Here is a 17659-nt window from a genome sequence, read left to right on the forward strand (position 1 = left end):
GTGAAGCATGAAAAAAAGGGTTACCTTTGCTTGTTAGCTCAAAACTCACAAACTGAAAGAAATGTCTTGATGACTCTCTACGGAAGTAAAATCTGTAGCCCATGTCCTGGCATATAAATACATTGGTTGTTTCTACCAAATGAGTCAATAGAAAGGAGCATGCTTATGTAATAAAGTTGCTCTGGAGAAAAAAAGTAAAGGAAGCAAGTGTTGACCCTCTGCATAGGAAAATATTGTCACAATGAAGATGCACCAATGAGGATGTCTTAACACTAAGGTATGGACCTTCAAGTGGCCTGACCAACTCATTCAATTGTCTACTCTCCAGAAGATGATCTTCAGAGTCATATTCATCTGCAGATGAGTACCACCCTATGACTCTCAAACATGTGACCCCATTCACCTGTATGAAACACCTTCAAGAGCAAATGTAAGTTTATCCCAATTCTCCACCCACTAGCTTTCACTAGAGAAAGCACATGGGTCTAAGAGTGATATAATTCATAAAAAGACACCCTTGAAGTCAATCTCATATTCGTTTATAAATTCTAGAATGTTAAATTATATTAATAACAAATCTTATGAATTTTTTTTATTCATTCACTTACTCCCTTTGCAACTCTTTTTTTTATTATTTTTTATTTTTGAGATGGAATTTTGTTCTTGTTGTCCAAGCTGGAGTGCAATGGTGTAATCTCGGTTCACTGCAAACTCCACCTCCTGGGTTCAAGCAATTCTCCTGCCTCAGCCTCCCAAGTAGCTGGGATTATAGGCACGCCACCACACCCAGCTATTTTTTTGTATTTTCAGTAGAAATAGAGTTTCACCATGTTAGCCAGGCTGGTCTCAAACTCCTGACCTCAGGTGATCTTCCCACCTTAGCCTCCCAAAGTACTAGGATTACAAGTGTGAGCCACTGTGCCTGGCCTCCCTTCACAACTCTTTTGACTTACCTGTCTTGACACTGTGAGTCTCGAGAGTCCCATAAGTAAAAAATCTGGTTCTCTCATATACTCTGCTTTTATCTTCCTCCTACCCAGCTTGGGGGCCTTGGCTCTGTTTTCCACTTCTGGCATAGTTCCTAGCTCTTCGAATATTTCATAGATTATTGTCATTTCCCCCACTTAAATTTCAGCACTTCCTAAAAATCTTGGCCTGAACTCACTATCTGGTACTTGTTATTCTTGGTTTTTTTTTTTTTAATATATATATATGATTCTTCTCCATCCAGTAACCTCCACCTGCCCACCCACTCACCCCACAAGATCACTAAACCTAATCACCAGTGTCAGAGGTGGATGTGGGGGCAATGGAGGGGGGTGGGGGGAAGGTACCCAAAGGGCCTCAGGTGACCGAGAAGAAGCAGGGTTTGGATGTTGCAGATGTCACAGGACAACTGATATTTCATTCTTCTGCCAGTGTACGTTCAAATCTCAGGAGTGAAAGGAACTTGAAAGTTCATCCACGTCTCCTCCTCTACACCAAAATATTAGCCATTAAGGAAAGATTAGCATTCCACCGTGTCCTCAGAGATCTCTGAAATGGATTCCATCATCTCCCTTAGTAATGCATTCCAGAGGCTCATCTCGCTCAGAGATATTTTCTTCATGCTGAACCTAAGTCCTGCTGGAAGCAATTTAAACCGCCCCCCTTTGGCCTGACTTTGTGTGAGAAAAAAAGAAAGCTCTTTGTCACTGTCCTTGCAGGGTCCCTCCATAGATTCCTTGGCTTCTCCAGGCACTTCATGTATTAGTTAAAATGAGAGCAAAAAGGAGACTGGGAGAGCAAGAGATGGAGAGAGAGGTCACACAGCAATGCTCATCTCGCCCTCTCTGGTCAGAAGCACCAAGGCCCTGGGTTTGACCCACCCCTTCCTTCTCATTTCTTTGGCTAAGTCACATTCTCTTTTCACTGCCTGATGACCTACTTTTATTGCAAGCAAGGTTCTCCCCTTGAAAAGTGTAGATAACATGTAGCCCGACCCAGGGTGAATCAGCTGAGCTGCACAGCTGCTGTGACCTTTTCCTTCATCTCCTGGTAACATGAAGGAAGGAATAAAGATGATCAAGTTTTCTGCTGGCCAAACCTGCTTTGCTTTCCTGGCATAAGGACACAAGGAGATAAAGTATATTCTTCTACCCGAGACAGTAAATAAAAGAAAGAATGTTGTGGGTGTATAGGACATTTGCAACATTTCATTTTTGTAATTGTGCATTCTGAGCTAAGAGCCACCACAAAAGATGAGTCTTTGGAAATTGAGGGGGTTTGTGGTTGTATTTTGGGGTTGCAGACCAGCCAGGATTCTGTTTCCATTTTCCCTATTAGTCCTCAAGTTCTAGATTGAGGCCCCCAAAACCCTGGGGCATCTGACTAGAGACAGCTGCCAACATTTTCCCATGATGAGCAAAGGAATGTGTATTGGCCGAGCACGTTGATTTGAAAGGTGTTTATAAAGTTTCTTGATCCTTTTTTCCACCTGGTTTGCTTCCAGGACCCAGGGGTGTATGGACCGCCGTGTGCCACCAGGAACAAAGAAACGGGATAAACATCATACTCTCTTCCCTGGAAGCTGCTTTTGCATAATTTTATTTTCAAAATTATTTTGCTTTCTTTACTTTCTTTTCCTTTTTTTTCTTTCCTCCCCACCCCCCACTCTGCCTCTGGTGTCTCTGTTTACACAGTTTAGACATTGGGAACATGTTGGTAGTTTTCCAGCTGCTTATGCACAAGTGGAATTGAGTCATTTATTTTTAGTGATGTCAAGACTTTGAGAACAGAAATAAAAGAAACATTACACACTGACTAACTAAAATGTAAGAGAGTCCTCATCTGGAGGATGAAGATACAGTGGATGTGATTATTTTCAAATTGTAGGCTCTTCACTCTTCATTTCAAAACCAGATTTGGAAATAATTTGTTTTATTTTCAGCTGGTGGGGTCTCCGATCTCAAGTGAAATTATCCCGAGCTTTTTCACGGTTGATGGCTGACTGGCAGCTCCTCATTTTCTTCCCCGTTAAGTGAGAGACCCACTTGGATTAGTTCCTGGATGGAAAAGATGAGGCTTAAATTAAAGACCTGTGGGACATCCTGAGATCCTCATAGAAAAAGGTCATTGGAACATGATCTGTCGTTTAAAATGGAACAATTAAATAAGTGCAACAACCTATGTGTTTGATGACCAGCACATTCCAAGTATATTGTTACCTCACTTTCTATGCACCCACATTTATTTTGGATGTAAATCAAACCTGCAATAGAAGTATTCTTTGTTCTTTACAAAGCTGTCATGAAGTGCTAATGACATTGACGCAGGTATTCTTTAGGTTCTTTCAATTCTTCCACCCCTAACGTTCCCTAAAAATATAACAACTATTAAAATTTTAGCACAATATAACACAGGATATTTGAAAATAAAATTCTGATTAATAAAACTGGTTAACATTAATTGAGTGCACATGATACGCCAGGCATTATTCCAAGTATAGTACTTATTGGGAAGATAGAACTATAGATAAGGAAAGACATGAACAAAGATATTAAGTAATCTACCTAAGGATACACAGCTATTGTTCTATGATCCCAGAGAGTCTCTAGTGTCTTTATTTATGATCACTGTACTCTATGCTGCTTATAGCAATGGAAAGGCAACCAAAAATGGGAGAAATATATGCAAGCTAGAAGGCAAATATGTACTATTCTTTATATATAAAGAACTTTTGCAAAACAATATGAAAAAAGTCAGATGCCTTAGTAGAAAAAAGGGCAAAGGATAAGAATAGGCAATTCATACACAGAAACTGCCAAAATGGTTAATAAACTTTTACATTATTAAACCACATTAAAACTAAAGAAACATAAACGCAAACAATGATATGTACTTGTTTTCTGCTAGGTAAATTAGATTAGAAGAAAAAAATGCTGCTCAGGTTTGACAATGGTATGAGGAACAGCCCCTGTTAAACACTGTTAGTGTGGAGTATAGATTGTTGCAACATTTATAGAAAGAAAATTCTCAGTATATAAAGTCTTTAAAATAAGTTTAGTAATTTCTCTTCTAGATATTTATACTAAGTAAATAGTCAAGAGTGAAAACAAACATTCAGGTATAAAGCTATCAACCTCAGCATTATTTAAAATAATGGTACATCTTTATGGTAGAATACCAAACCATCATCAAAATTCATGCCCTTAAAAAATTAATATAAATATAAGATTTCCATGACGTTATTAAATGAAACAGGGGTTTGTATAAAGGTATGGACAACTTGATTCCAACATTATGAAAAGTATATCTATGCATAAAAGAAACACTGGAAGACTGGAGTGTAACTAAGTATTATTCCTGATGATCAGACAACTCATGATTCTCACTTTTTCTGAAACTTCCTCTTCAGTGAAAATGTATTCTCTTATAATCAAAAAAATTAAGTAATATTGGAGTAAATATGGGAAAACATAGATGTGCCCAGGCTTTTATAATGAATAAGCTCTTGCAAATTACATTTGAGCATGGACTTTAGCTCTGAAAGTCCTGGCAGAGGAAGCAAAGGGGAAATGAAGTACATATTGTCATTTTTAATAGAAAGAATACAAATTTCTCTTTCAAAAACACTTTTTCCCTGATATTAAATTAAAAGTGAATCTTATTGACTGTAAGGGACCTTAGGTAACATGTTGGACAATGTCTTCACTTTGCCCCTATGGAAGACACAGAAACTTTGTTTAAATGTACAGGCTTCATAGTGGCCCACTAGAAAGGGTAAACACTAAGCAAGTAAGAGTAAATAACAACTTAGAAAAGACATTTTTACAGGGAAGTAAGGTAAAGTAGTAAGCAAATGTTTTCCCTTGGAATACCTAACCTCTTAATCCAGGGTTAGAGCTTAGAGGACCCTGAGGAACACTTTTGGGTCAAATGCCCTATGTTTTATCTTCAAAGTCATTTAGAGTGAACTGTGTTAATTCAGGGAACAATACTGTAGGCACACAAACAACTCCAAGTTAAATACAATAAAAGTTACAGGACTTTGGGCCTCTAAGAATTCTCTACTGTAATAAAAAGTGTTTCTCCATAATACAGAGTTAGCCTCAGATTAAAGTGAAGAAAGTATAATTTAAAGGGATTTGTGCCAATTCTTCTTTCTGTAATATTTCCTCTATAAGACTTACTACAAAGATAGAAAATCAATGAATGATAACATTTTCAGACTTGAGAAGTTTTAGAGTTTCTGTCATCCAGAGGCAATTAACTTTTAGTAAGCCATGAACACTTCGTGGATTGAACTCGCAAAACCTGTGGAGTCTTGCCCCAGAAATATACATACATGTGCCAAAATTGAAGAAGGTTAAGAATTCCCTCACGTTCATCCATAATTCCCTAGGATAAGAACACCTGAATTAGTTTAACCTTGTTTTCCTGAGAAAACCTTAGAGCGAGATATATCATTCTACCTAAATGAACAATATTTCTTACTTTTGCAAAATTAGTCCCTTCACATGAGTGAAGTAACTCATCCAAGATTATAAAGCAAATTAAATGGCAGATCCAGGATAAAAATCAGGTCTTCTAATTCCCAGGGCAATCTTCCTTCTCCCACATCTTTTGTTCACTTAGATTTTAAAACCTGCTCAGTTTCCCACAATCCTGGTAGAAAGGAGGATCTCTATAACACACTTAGGCAAATCCCATGGAGGACTGCGGTATCTCCTGGGAAAGCAACACTGGGAAAAAACTTGGAGTAAAGTTAGGTTAAGATATATGAACCAGTTTTCCAATGGACAAGAATTTATGTCAGCATCATATCCAGTTGAGGCAGTTCTTTAATTAATCTTGGGCTGGTTTCTGATTATGGTCAAAGCATCTGAAAGTCAAGCATAATGTCTTACTCTGGTCTGGGAAGCAGTTGTGAATCAAAGCCCTCCAGCAACCCCAGAAATAAGGGTGATGATATGTCTGAAAACAAGAAGGGTGAGGCATAAAGATCAACTATATCAGAGCCCTGCAACTTATTTTCATGATATTAATAGTAAGTAATCATTATTTTCTTTACTTGCGAGGAGGAATCTGTGACTCATGAGTAAAAGAGAACTATAGGATGCTTTTGTGTCTGAAAACACAGACACAAAATCTAGATCTTTCCGGTTATTTAACAAAACAACTAGGTTGAATAGTCCTATCAGTGGACCACGTGGTTTTTTGTACACTGGTTTTGGCTGGAAAGTCCCCCATGACTACCCTGTTTATGGGAGTCCTACTCATCCTCCTAGGTCCATCTCACATCTCATGCTACCCAGAGACACTGCCCCGAATATCCCAGCCCAGGCTCATATCATTCTTCTGAGCAGTCCCTATGGTACGTTTATGTAGGGCATAATTCAACAATATTTACCTACTGCTTAATAGATCTCACTAACTGCTTCGTGAATCTTGTTTCTCCACCAGAGTATAAGGTATTCAAAGGCCAGAATCATGTTCCCAGTGCTGCTTCCTACTGTGCACTCTGATGGTATTCAAAACTTGTTTGTTGATTGACCGATTAAAATGAGAATATGGCCACTGTCCTGCCTGAATCTGGTTCAGCAGCATTCTCTTCAGAACAGAGTTAAGCTTTCCTGCCTGATGAACCTCTGCTGATGCTTCAAGATTTGGCTGAAAATGCTACATCCTCTGCAACAGCCCCACTAACAGAAAAGTCCTGATAATTCCTTGGCATACCAAATATCACGATATTTCTCAGGAGATGATGCCTGGAAGAACAGGTTCCCCCCACTCCTAAAATGATTGTTTTAATCCAAAAGTGCATTTTAAATGGTAATCAACATTATTGTACTATCATCTTTACCTGAGAGCTAAGAGAGCCAGTGAAAATTTTCAGAGTAATAAGTTGAGAAGAACTTTAAACATCATTTTAGCTAAATTATGGTCTAGCAATATAATAGAATACCACACAGCCATTCAAAATAAGATAGAAATATATGAAATGATGTCTAAAATATAATTATACATGGTAAAAAAAAAGCAAGTTGTAATTAAACAATACTGATACTATAATTGCGTTTTTATTTTTAAAATGTGTGTATGAATGCACATATATATGCATTCATATGTATTATATATACGGAGAAAATATATGGAAGCATCCCTGAAAAAAAAATCATCAGTCATTGTTCTATCTGGCAGTGGAATTTGGAGCCCGGAAAAAGGAAGAGAACTAGGCCTCGAACTTTCACTTTAGGCAATTCAGATTTTGCAGTAAGCATTACCTTTATTACTTACGTCAGGTTAGAGGCGATTTTTTTAATTTTAAAAAAAATTACCAGTCCAAGTCTTTTAACAATGTAACCTCGTCTACCTCTCACTGCTCCTCCCCACAGTTGGGACCTCAGACCACCCATGTGACAGATGTTTCCTCCATGCTACTTTGACCAGTCCTCTTTTCTCTTCGAGGAATGACCGTCCCTCTCTGGTTTCTGTGGTGAACCCCTACTTGTCCTTCAAAGCCACTAAAAATCTCACCTCCTCTGTGATGCTCCCAGGATGAATTAATTGTTTGCATTTCCATGTCCTCACAGAACTTTCCACATATCTCTGCTGGAACAGAGATGTATGTATATATGTGTAAAACTACATACAAAAATTGTATCCGTCTTCCTCACTACCGTGAATTCCTTCAGGCCAGATCTGTCTGTATTTTGTTCATTTTTGGCACTGTCTTTTGCAAGTCACGTGGAGCTTGGGACACTGTACTTACAGAAATATTTGATGAATGCAAAAACTGCACGTCTGATCCTGAGATCCCTTCTCTGCAACCTTGGACATTCCGAATACCCAGTCAATTCTAGGCAACAACCCAGTTGTTGATATTCTCAATAAAATGTAGCCTTGGACTCCTAGCCAAAAGATAAAACATCCACTTGTATCCTGTGTATTAACTTCAGATAATTTGATATCACAGCCTACTATAAGTCAACTCAAGGGAACCCTTTTGATTGTATTAATGAAATACAATAAAAATACATGTTCCTATAGAAGACGTCATGCAGAGAATCTCAGGCAGGCTTCTTGGATCAACATGACATAAAATTAGGGTGTCGTTTCCATTAAGTCCATATGTAACAAATTTTCTTTCCATGTTGATATTCAATAAGTGACCTGATTTGAATGACCTCCCTGTTGTCAGTTACACATTGCTTCTGTGTGAGAACTTCATGTCCACTAGCTTCCATTACTGTTTACTGGACAGAAAAATGAATTCCAGGAGTCTCGCCACCAACATAAACTGAAATAAAACCAATAACTGCAATGTTGTAGAAATGGCTCTACATACCTTATTATATTTAACTCTCATAAATGTTTCAAGAGGTAGGAATTTTTAACCCTACCTATGAAGAAGAAAACTGAGGACCAGGGAAGTTAGGTAATTTATATCAGGTCACAGAGCCACTAAATGGTAAGGCCCAGATTAGACTCCATTCCCTCAGCTCTTCTCATTAAGATATGTGCATATGTCATAATATTAAGCCGCATAACCTCCATCTAAAAGATGTGTACCCATCCAATTTCAAATGAGAGATCTTTCATAGTCATTAAAACACCAAACATGGAGGATTAGTTTTGCTGTGCCAGTCACAGATTTTCTTCCTTTTCTATCTTCCTTATTATGTTTCTTATCTATGTATGGCTATCTAGACATACACGTATCTATTCATTCAACATTCAATGAGCACCTACTATTGACCAGACAGACATCGTAGCAAGCAATTGGAGTGAACCATGAACCCGAAAAGATAAATATGGGTTCCTGTGTACCCAAGGCAAGCTTATTGATATCCAACGATTAGAACTCATTATCAGGTATAGTTAATTTGATCTCAGAGTAATTTTCTATTAAAATTGCTATAAATATGTGAATATTAATAGCCAACATTTATTGAGGACTTACTTATCTTCTAGGCATTGTTCTAAGAGTTTTACTGTAACCCGTGTAATAGTCACTGTAACTCCATATATTTGGTGGCTTTTATTAATCCCACTTTAAAGATAAGGAAAGTGAAGTACAGAGAAATGTGATACCCAAGGTCAGACAGCTAAGAAATGGCAAAGCTAGGATTAAATCCCAGGCTATCTGAACACAGAATGCTTGACCAATTATTTTATACACTCTCTCCATTTAATATATTGGACGCTGACTCTGGGGTCACCAGGATGAATAAAGCATCATTCTTGTCCTCCAGGAGTTAATGAAAAAAGCAGGCAAATAAACAGGTAGAGCAATATAGAGTGGTAAGTGGGATGATAGGACGGGTGTGCAGGGAGGTGCAGGCACACAGAGAAGAGGTCCTGACAGCGTTTGCAATAACCCATCTACTATCCTCATGTGGACACAGCCCAGACTCTTCTCCTATGTCCAGGATTCATTCAGTGCCCAGAGATCTTGGTAAAGGAGAAAGATGGGAGAGAGAGAGAGACAAGAGGAACGATCAAGGAAAAGAGGGAGAAAAATCTTGAGAAAGGAGGCACATAAAAACATGCTTGCCCAACCATAGTCTTTTTTCTTTGTGAGGAATTCCTATCCCTCAGAAATGCATACATGCTTAGAAGAAAATGAGTAACTCTGGTCCTAATTGTTTCCCTACTCTTCTCCATGGTAGCACAAGAAACAGAAACGTTCTCCCCTCTTTGCACCCCTCACTTATCCTGAGCGGTAACATGATGAAAATCAGGGATCCTAGGAAAGAAAATGGACAAGTCCCTGCTCCTCCAATATGTGGATGCACTCCCGATAACTCACGTAAATTATTTTGTCAGCTTTTTACATTGAATTTTCAGGTGGTTTTTAGTTTTCTGCAATTATAAATGATGCTAGATTGGATATTTTTATACTTGCATTTTTGTACACCTTTTGACCGTTTCCTAGAAAAGATCCCAGAATGGAATTACAAATTCAAAGGGTATATCCTTTTTTTAAACTCTTAATCCATATGGCAAAAACACTTCCCAAAAAGTAGTGACAAATTATATCCCACGGAGTATATTTGGGAATGCTTATCCGATCACACTTTCTCCAGCATTACTATACTTTTAAAACCTTTATTTTATTAGGCAAAAATGTAAGTTTTTTCATTTAACTTTCATTTTTGGATTACCAGTGAGTGTAAATATAGTTTATAAGTTTATTAATCAAATGTATTAATTTAAATGATGCATTAAACCTAGTAGATGCTTAATTTTTTAATAATGAGTTTGAACATGATTTCATGGTTTCTGGCTATGTACATTTCTTCTTAGAATTTTACATTTATTTATTTTTCTCATTTCCCTATTAAAGTTCAGTGGTTTCTCTCAGTGAGTTTTTTACATACTAGATATACTGAACCTTTGTTTTGAAGAAATGTCCAGGCTTTGAAGGATTATTGTCATTTATGGAACAATGGTATATAAAGGCATTATGCTTTACAAATATGACACTTTTTATTTGTCTCACTGATAAGGAAACAGAGGCTTAAAATGTGTTATCTGTTTCCTCTTTTTTAGGTAAAACTTTTTATACAGTCAAATGCATAAGTCTTACATGTACCATTTCATGAATTCTGATATATGTACGCACCTGTGTCACACAAGGTTTTTTTTTTTTTTTTTTTTTTTTTTTTTTTTTTGAGACGGAGTCTCGCTCTGTCGCCCAGGCTGGAGTGCAGTGGCCGTATCTCAGCTCACTGCAAGCTCCGCCTCCCGGGTTTACGCCATTCTCCTGCCTCAGCCTCCCGAGTAGCTGGGACTACAGGCGCCCGCCATCTCGCCCGGCTAGTTTTTTTGTATTTTTTAGTAGAGACGGGGTTTCACCGTGTTAGCCAGGATGGTCTCGATCTCCTGACCTCGTGATCCGCCCGTCTCGGCCTCCCAAAGTGCTGGGATTACAGGCTTGAGCCACCGCGCCCGGCCACAAGTTTTTATTAAAATATAGAATATTGTAACACTGAAAAATTCTTTTGCATGCTTTTCTAGTCAATGTTGCCTTTACCCTATCCCAACCTTGAGAGGAAACCATTTTTCTGGTTTAGAACTTCATATAAATGGAATTATACAACATGTATTTTTTTTTTATTCTGGTTTCTTTCACCCAGCACCATGCCTTGGCGATTTATTCATGCTTTTGTATCTGTCAATGGTTTGGGATATTAAAAGTAATGGCAAAAACTACTTTTGCACCAAACCTATGCAATGACATGAGTTGTTGTGGCTGAGTAGTATTCCATTGTATGAATATACCAATTTGTTCATCCATTCACCTGTTGATGGATATTTGAGCTACTTCCAATTTTTTACTGTAACAAATAAAGCTGACATAACATTCTTGTACAAGTATTTTGTGAATAAATGTTTTATTTCCTCTTGGACTTTATACATAGGATGGAATTGTTGAGTCATAGGGTATGTGCATGTGTAGTTTAATAAATAACTGCCAGATCTTTTTCCAAAGTTGTTGTACTCATTTTCCCTTTTTCAACAGCACAGGAAAATGTGCAAATATTATTAAATTATTTTTAAAAGCAATATGAAAAACACGAGTGTAGGATAACCCTGTTAACCTTATTGTGTACTATGTATTACATAGTACATAATAAGTAGTATTATTACTTATTAAGTAATAATGCATACATAGTACATAAGTAGTTATGTACATAGTAATACATAGTACATACATAGTATATGTATATGAAAAAGGCTAGACAAATCTTTTCAAGTGTTAATAGAAATGATCTCTGCATACTAGGTTACAAATAATTTTCACTTTTTTTCTTGCATTTTTCTAACTTGCAGCATCATGTATTACTTTAAGACATTGTAAATTTGTTTTTCTAACTACAGGAAAAAGAAATGACGGTAGACTACTGGTTCAAAATACTCTCTTCTATCCAAAAAGGCCAAGAGATGCAAAGGATTAATCATGAACCCAGTTGCCCAGAGGAGGAAAAAAAAAAATCTGTTGTAGACGGAAGAAGCAAGAAGTTATATGGTAAGCTTCATTCATAATTCACAGAACTGTTCATTGTGCAGGTCTTTTCTTGAATGCTTGAATCTGTGGTTAGGTAGAAGGACTTCTCTTCCCCTGCCTTTATTTATTCTCTGTGTTTATGTTGTGTTCCAGAACTTTCTGCCTAGACAATAAGTCCTGTGTCTTATTATTCTGAGGCAAGAGCATAATAGATGCTCACTGTGCTTGTGAAAATACCGGACACTTCGTGGAAAGTGCATTTGACATGGTGGCCGTGTCTAAAACGTAGTCATACCATTAATATCAATAATGTAGAAATTAAAGATACAATGGAACGCTTTTACACAACATGAAAAATACCCAGTTACACATTGCATTGGAATGTAACTCCCCACTGCAGGCACAAGGAGGCTACTTAAACTTGAGAAACTACTTGGAAGCCATTCTCAATGTGATTATTCTTTATCTTCAAACAGAAACTCAGATTACACGGAGTAACTTTTCCCTCAAGGAACAGTATCAAAAAATTTTAAGTAGACCATATGGCATTTGTCAAATGAGAGGGGGAAAAAAATCTCCCACTTCTCAGGGATATTTATTTTACCTGTCAGGTCTTTAAAGGAGAGATTATATATAATATCTCTTTTAATCTTCACACACAAAAAGGTGTTCAATCGGCCTACCTGTCTCTGTGGAAGTGTGAACCTAGGCAATAAAATTGCTTTTCTCTTACAGCATAGCATAGCATAGTTAGATACTTTTTATGAAGCTACCCTAAAGCAGGATGTTGAGAACCATGCGCAGGGATTTCAAAGTTTACTTCTTCTTCTAACTGGAATGCTGTAAAATCAGAAAGTTGTTAAACAGAAATAATACGGTAAAAAGAATGCAGATTCTGGAGCCAGAATCCTGCTTTGCTTCTTACTAACAATATGTCCTAGTACAAATTACTTAGCATCTCTGTGGTTCAGCTTTTTCATCAGTAATATTTTATCAAAATTGTAATTACTTCATATAGTTGCTGTGAAGACTGATGGAGTAAAACTTTGTAAATGAGTGAATTCATGCTTAAAACCATGCCCAGCACATAGTACTTTTAACCAAAGTAAGTTATTATTATATTTCTTTAGTACATGTCATTCAGATGTTCAGAGAAGTGTGATTCATTTAGAATGATTAAGAAAAAATCTACTTGAATTAATGAAAAATGTAGATTATAAATTTTTTTTAAAATCCATTATGTTACTTTCAAAAAGATAAAGGTATTTAAACTAAAGTAACTAAAAAGTATTAATGCTAAAAGTTTCATAAGGGGCATACTTCAAAAAATGAGTAAGTTAACAGTTTGCTTATAAAGGAACACATCCTTTGAAAAGTGTCTTCTATTAAGTAGGGTAAGTATTCCATCTCATCACACTATTTGCTTGGCTACAGAACAATCATTTCCCCTACAGAAAGCAATTTCATAAAGCAAAAAAGCATCTTTAGGATAATTGATTCTAATCTCCCTCTTACTCAGGAAACCCTCACACCACACGGGACTTGGTGTCACATGGATTCAGTGAAGAAAACTTATACTTCCATTTCATTCCAGTCCATCTTTAGAAAGTGCTTCCTTAGATTAGGCTGAAGTCTTCTTAAAATGTCCACTCTCTGTCACTGTTTTGTGGAGTTCCACTGAATGAATCATTCCTCTTCGTTTTGATAACAGTTCAAGAATTTGAAGACAGCTGTTGTATGTTTCCCTGAAATCTTCTCCAAGTGTAACAGCCTCATTTTTGTTTTGACTGTTTTTCAATGACATGACTTTAGATGCATCATCTACCTTGGTCCTTTCCTTCTGGACTTTCTCCCGTTTGACCTTTTTCCTCCTATACTGGGGTTACCAGAACTGAACATGAAACTCTGGGTATATTCTGATTAAAGCCTTGCTTGTTCTGGACCCAAGATTAATCTTGAAGTTTTGGTAGTCATATGACTCTCTTGACTTATACCAAGGTCAGCAGTACCACCCCCTCTTTTTTGTAGGGGTAAGGGGTATGTATTAGTCAGGGTTCTCCAGAGAAACCAAATCAATACGGTGTGTGTGTGTGCGTGTGTGTACAGAAAGAAAGATTGAGAGACATAGTAATTTACAGGAATTGGCTCACACAATTATGGAGGTTGAGAAGTCTGGACCGGGAATTGCTGAGTGTACAGTTCCATCTAAGTCTGAAGGCTTGAAAGCAAGAAAACTGGGTGCAAGTCCCATCCGAGTCTCAGTCAGAAAACTAGGAGAGCCATTGGTGTAAGTCCCAGTATAAGTCTGAGTCTGAAGGCAGGAGAAGAATGATGCCTCAGCTTAAAAATAGTCAGGCAGAGATTTTTTTTTTTTTTCTCAGCCTTTTATTTTATTCAGGCTTCCAATAAACCAGATAAAGTCCTCCCACATTGAGAAGAGCAAAAATCCGCTTTACATAGTTGACCAATTCAAATGTTAATCTCATCTAGAAAAACCCAGAAATGTTTAACCAAATATGTGGTCACTTCATGGCCCACTCCAGTTGACACAAAATTAACCATCACAGGGTGCTGTGTGCTGTGTCAGCCACATATTTCCTACCTTCTACCTCAAATATTTTTACCCATCTATTACTGTTATAAGTATATTAATGTACTGTTACATGCATATGCATTTTACATCTACTCCTATTCGATTTTTTAAAATATTTTCCCCAGAGATTCATGTTTTGGGGATCTCAGATACTAGCTCCCTTATCATCATATTGGGTAACACTGTGGAATTTCCATGTATAATATGGCTCAATGAGTCTTCTTCTAATACAAAATATTAAACTGGAAACTACCAAGAAGACTTTCATATAGAAAAAATGCTTAGTTTCCATCCATCTGTTAATCAGCTGTTTCTGAGGTGGTCATTCATTAGTTATTATCTATCTAATTGTAGCATCAGTTGCCCTCATATTCATAAGGTCTTAAAGATCTATAATAAAATTGTGTCATACGTTCTTCTATTTGTAGGATTGTATAATCTTTAGTCAAGTACAGACACATTAGAAACATTGAAATGTGGACATACTCTGTCTTTAGCATTTCCCTTGTTGACTAGTTTTGCAACCTTACTGAAAAAGAAGTTAGTCTGGCGTGACCAGGTCTCAGTGGACCCAGTCTAGCCTCTAAGGTTCATAATCTATTTCTTTAATATTTTTGAGATTTTTACCTAGGAACAAACTTTTAAGCCTATAATTAGTAAAATTTGCCCTCTTTTCTGCAAATATCTGTGTAATGCCTAATCAAGTCATAAGTAGACTAATTCATCATTTGTCTTCCCAAAGTTAAATCATACAGTTTATTAAGCTTCATTATTGATCAAAGAATATTACTTCTTCATGTCTTAGGGTGAATTAATTTATCTGCCCATGATTTTAGATTTGAGATTTCTTGGATATTGACTCAATCATCTAATATATTTGTTATCACTACCAGATCAGAAAAGAAAATGGGGAGGGAAAATAAAAATGCCTCTTTTACCTAAAGGCAAGGGACTGAAGTAAATAATCTTCATTTTCTTTTTGTACGAAGTCTGTATAGCTCAGGAGGCTTCATTAAAACACTTGTCTGGGACCATTTTAAGTTTGCTCTTCCCTACTCTGTAATCCCACCGTGATAGACTTAAACCTCACCAATATTCATATGTGTAAATCTGATTTTTCAGGATAGTAAGATTTGAAAGATATGCTGCATCAACGAATTAGAAAACTAGATTTCACAAACACATAAAATTGCTTTCATCAGGAGGTTTCTAAAACTGTGAGAAGCCAAAAATGCAGGACAAGAAGGAGCTTCAAAATATGACTGTAACCACAAGTTTATGTGCAGAAACAACTTGCCCTTTGGGACCCTTTGGCCATGTCTCTTGACTACAATTCTCTTCCTGTTTTGGGATTGATTTCAAGACTCCGTATTCTTCCTGTCCTTGCTTGGTTAAACGTTCTCGTCACCCTGGCCTATTTCCTTGATTTCCTAGTTGATTATTTTCTGGCTCATGATCCAGTTCTCTAAATTGGATTCTGGTCAAATTAACTTTTCTCCTCAAAACTTTGGTAGTGATCTTCCACCAAGAAGAAAAACATTTCCTCTCCTGGCTCAGAACAATCAATAATGCTCCCTCCCAGAAAATGAATGTCAATGGCTGTCCTATTCTCCTTGCTGATGGCTCTCATACTTATTAATCCATCCTACATTGTAAGCCTTTATTCTACAAATGAATTGCCAAAAACCAAGTCGCTTTACATAAAAATGAGAATTACAGTAAAATTCAGCTTGTCTAATCTCAGCCCATTCAATTCATCCAGATGCACTACAATAGGACTAACTGTGTGATGATTTAGAAGAGCCATGTTTTGTTTCTCTTTTTGTTTTTATTGTCCTTTGCCCTTAGTGAAGCTGTGGTATACCAATCTAGACAGCTCAGTGGCAAGCACTGAGGCGAAGGTTAATGTGTGCTGTGTTAAATTCAGCCCCTCTTTCAGATGCCATTTGGCTTTTGGCTGTGCAGATCACTGTGTCCACTACTATGATCTTCATAACACTGAACAGCCAATCATGGTATTCAAAGGACACCAAAAAGCAGTCTCTTATGCAAAGTTTGTGAGTGGTGAAGAGATGGTCTTTGCCTCAACAGACAGTCAGCTAAAACTGTGGAATGTAGGGAAATCATACTCTCCATGTTCCTTTAAGGGTCATATCAATGAAAAAAACTTTGTAGACCTGGCTTTCAATGGAGATTATAAAGCTTGTGGAAGTGAAAATAGCTCTCTCTATCTGTACTATAAAGGACTGTCTAAGACCTTGCTAACTTTTAGGTTTGATGCAGTCAAAAGTGTTCTGGACAAAGACTGAAAAGGAGATGATACAAAAGAATTTGTTAGTGCTGTGTGCTGGAGGGCACTACCAGATGGAGATTCCAATGTGCTGATTGCTGCTAACAGTCAGGGTACAATTAAGGTGCTAGAATTGGTATGAAGGGTTAACTCAAGTCAAATTGTACTTGATCCTGCTGAAATACATCTGCAGCTGACAATGAGAGAAGAAAAAGAAAATGTCATGTGATGTCTCTCCCCAAAGTCACCGTGGGTTTTGGATTTGTTTTGAATATTTTTTCTTTTTCTCTTTTCCCTCCTTTATGACCTTTGGGACCTTGGGAATACCCAGCCAACTCTCCATCATCAATGTAACTCCATGGACATTGATGCTCTTGGTGATGTGGTTATCTAATTTTTGTGGTAGAGAAACAAATTCTTTTGAATAAAAATAAACAACAACAACAACAACAAAAAGTTTATTGAGGAAAAAAAAAGAAGAACCATGTTAACTAAAGGCCAGATCTCTGGAATCCTAGTTCTACTCTGTGAGTCCATGACACATCATGTCTTCTCTTCAAGCCTCAGTGTTTTAATCTGTATAAAAATATGGTTTGACCAGAAGGTTCTCAAGGTCCCCATTAACTTTCAAGTTCTTTGGATCTATGGATCTATTTTAAAGTTGTTCATTATTGATTAATAACATTCATGTGATAGCCTGATCCAACTATTAGCAGTATAGAGATGTAATCACAACTTTGGAGGCAATGAAAGAATAGCAGTTCTGAAAGTAACCAAACTA

The 17659-nt window shown here is 37.1% G+C and overlaps 1 long non-coding RNA gene and 1 pseudogene across 1 annotated transcript; one reads left to right on the top strand and one right to left on the bottom strand.

The window, feature by feature from the left end:
• Positions 1 to 2730: 2730 nt before the first annotated feature.
• On the bottom strand, positions 2731 to 7667 carry LOC103219064 (uncharacterized). The gene is made up of 2 exons (XR_491822.3): positions 7519 to 7667; positions 2731 to 3044 (listed from the first exon to the last, which is right to left on the bottom strand). It is a non-coding gene; the product is annotated as an uncharacterized lncRNA (long non-coding RNA).
• A 2044-nt stretch (positions 7668 to 9711) lies between these two features.
• Positions 9712 to 17349, top strand: LOC119618503 (E3 ubiquitin-protein ligase COP1-like; annotated as a pseudogene).
• Positions 17350 to 17659: the final 310 nt, after the last annotated feature.

This window comes from Chlorocebus sabaeus, chromosome 12 (assembly GCF_047675955.1).
Source record: "Chlorocebus sabaeus isolate Y175 chromosome 12, mChlSab1.0.hap1, whole genome shotgun sequence".
In the NCBI taxonomy this organism is placed as follows: Eukaryota; Metazoa; Chordata; class Mammalia; order Primates; family Cercopithecidae; genus Chlorocebus; species Chlorocebus sabaeus.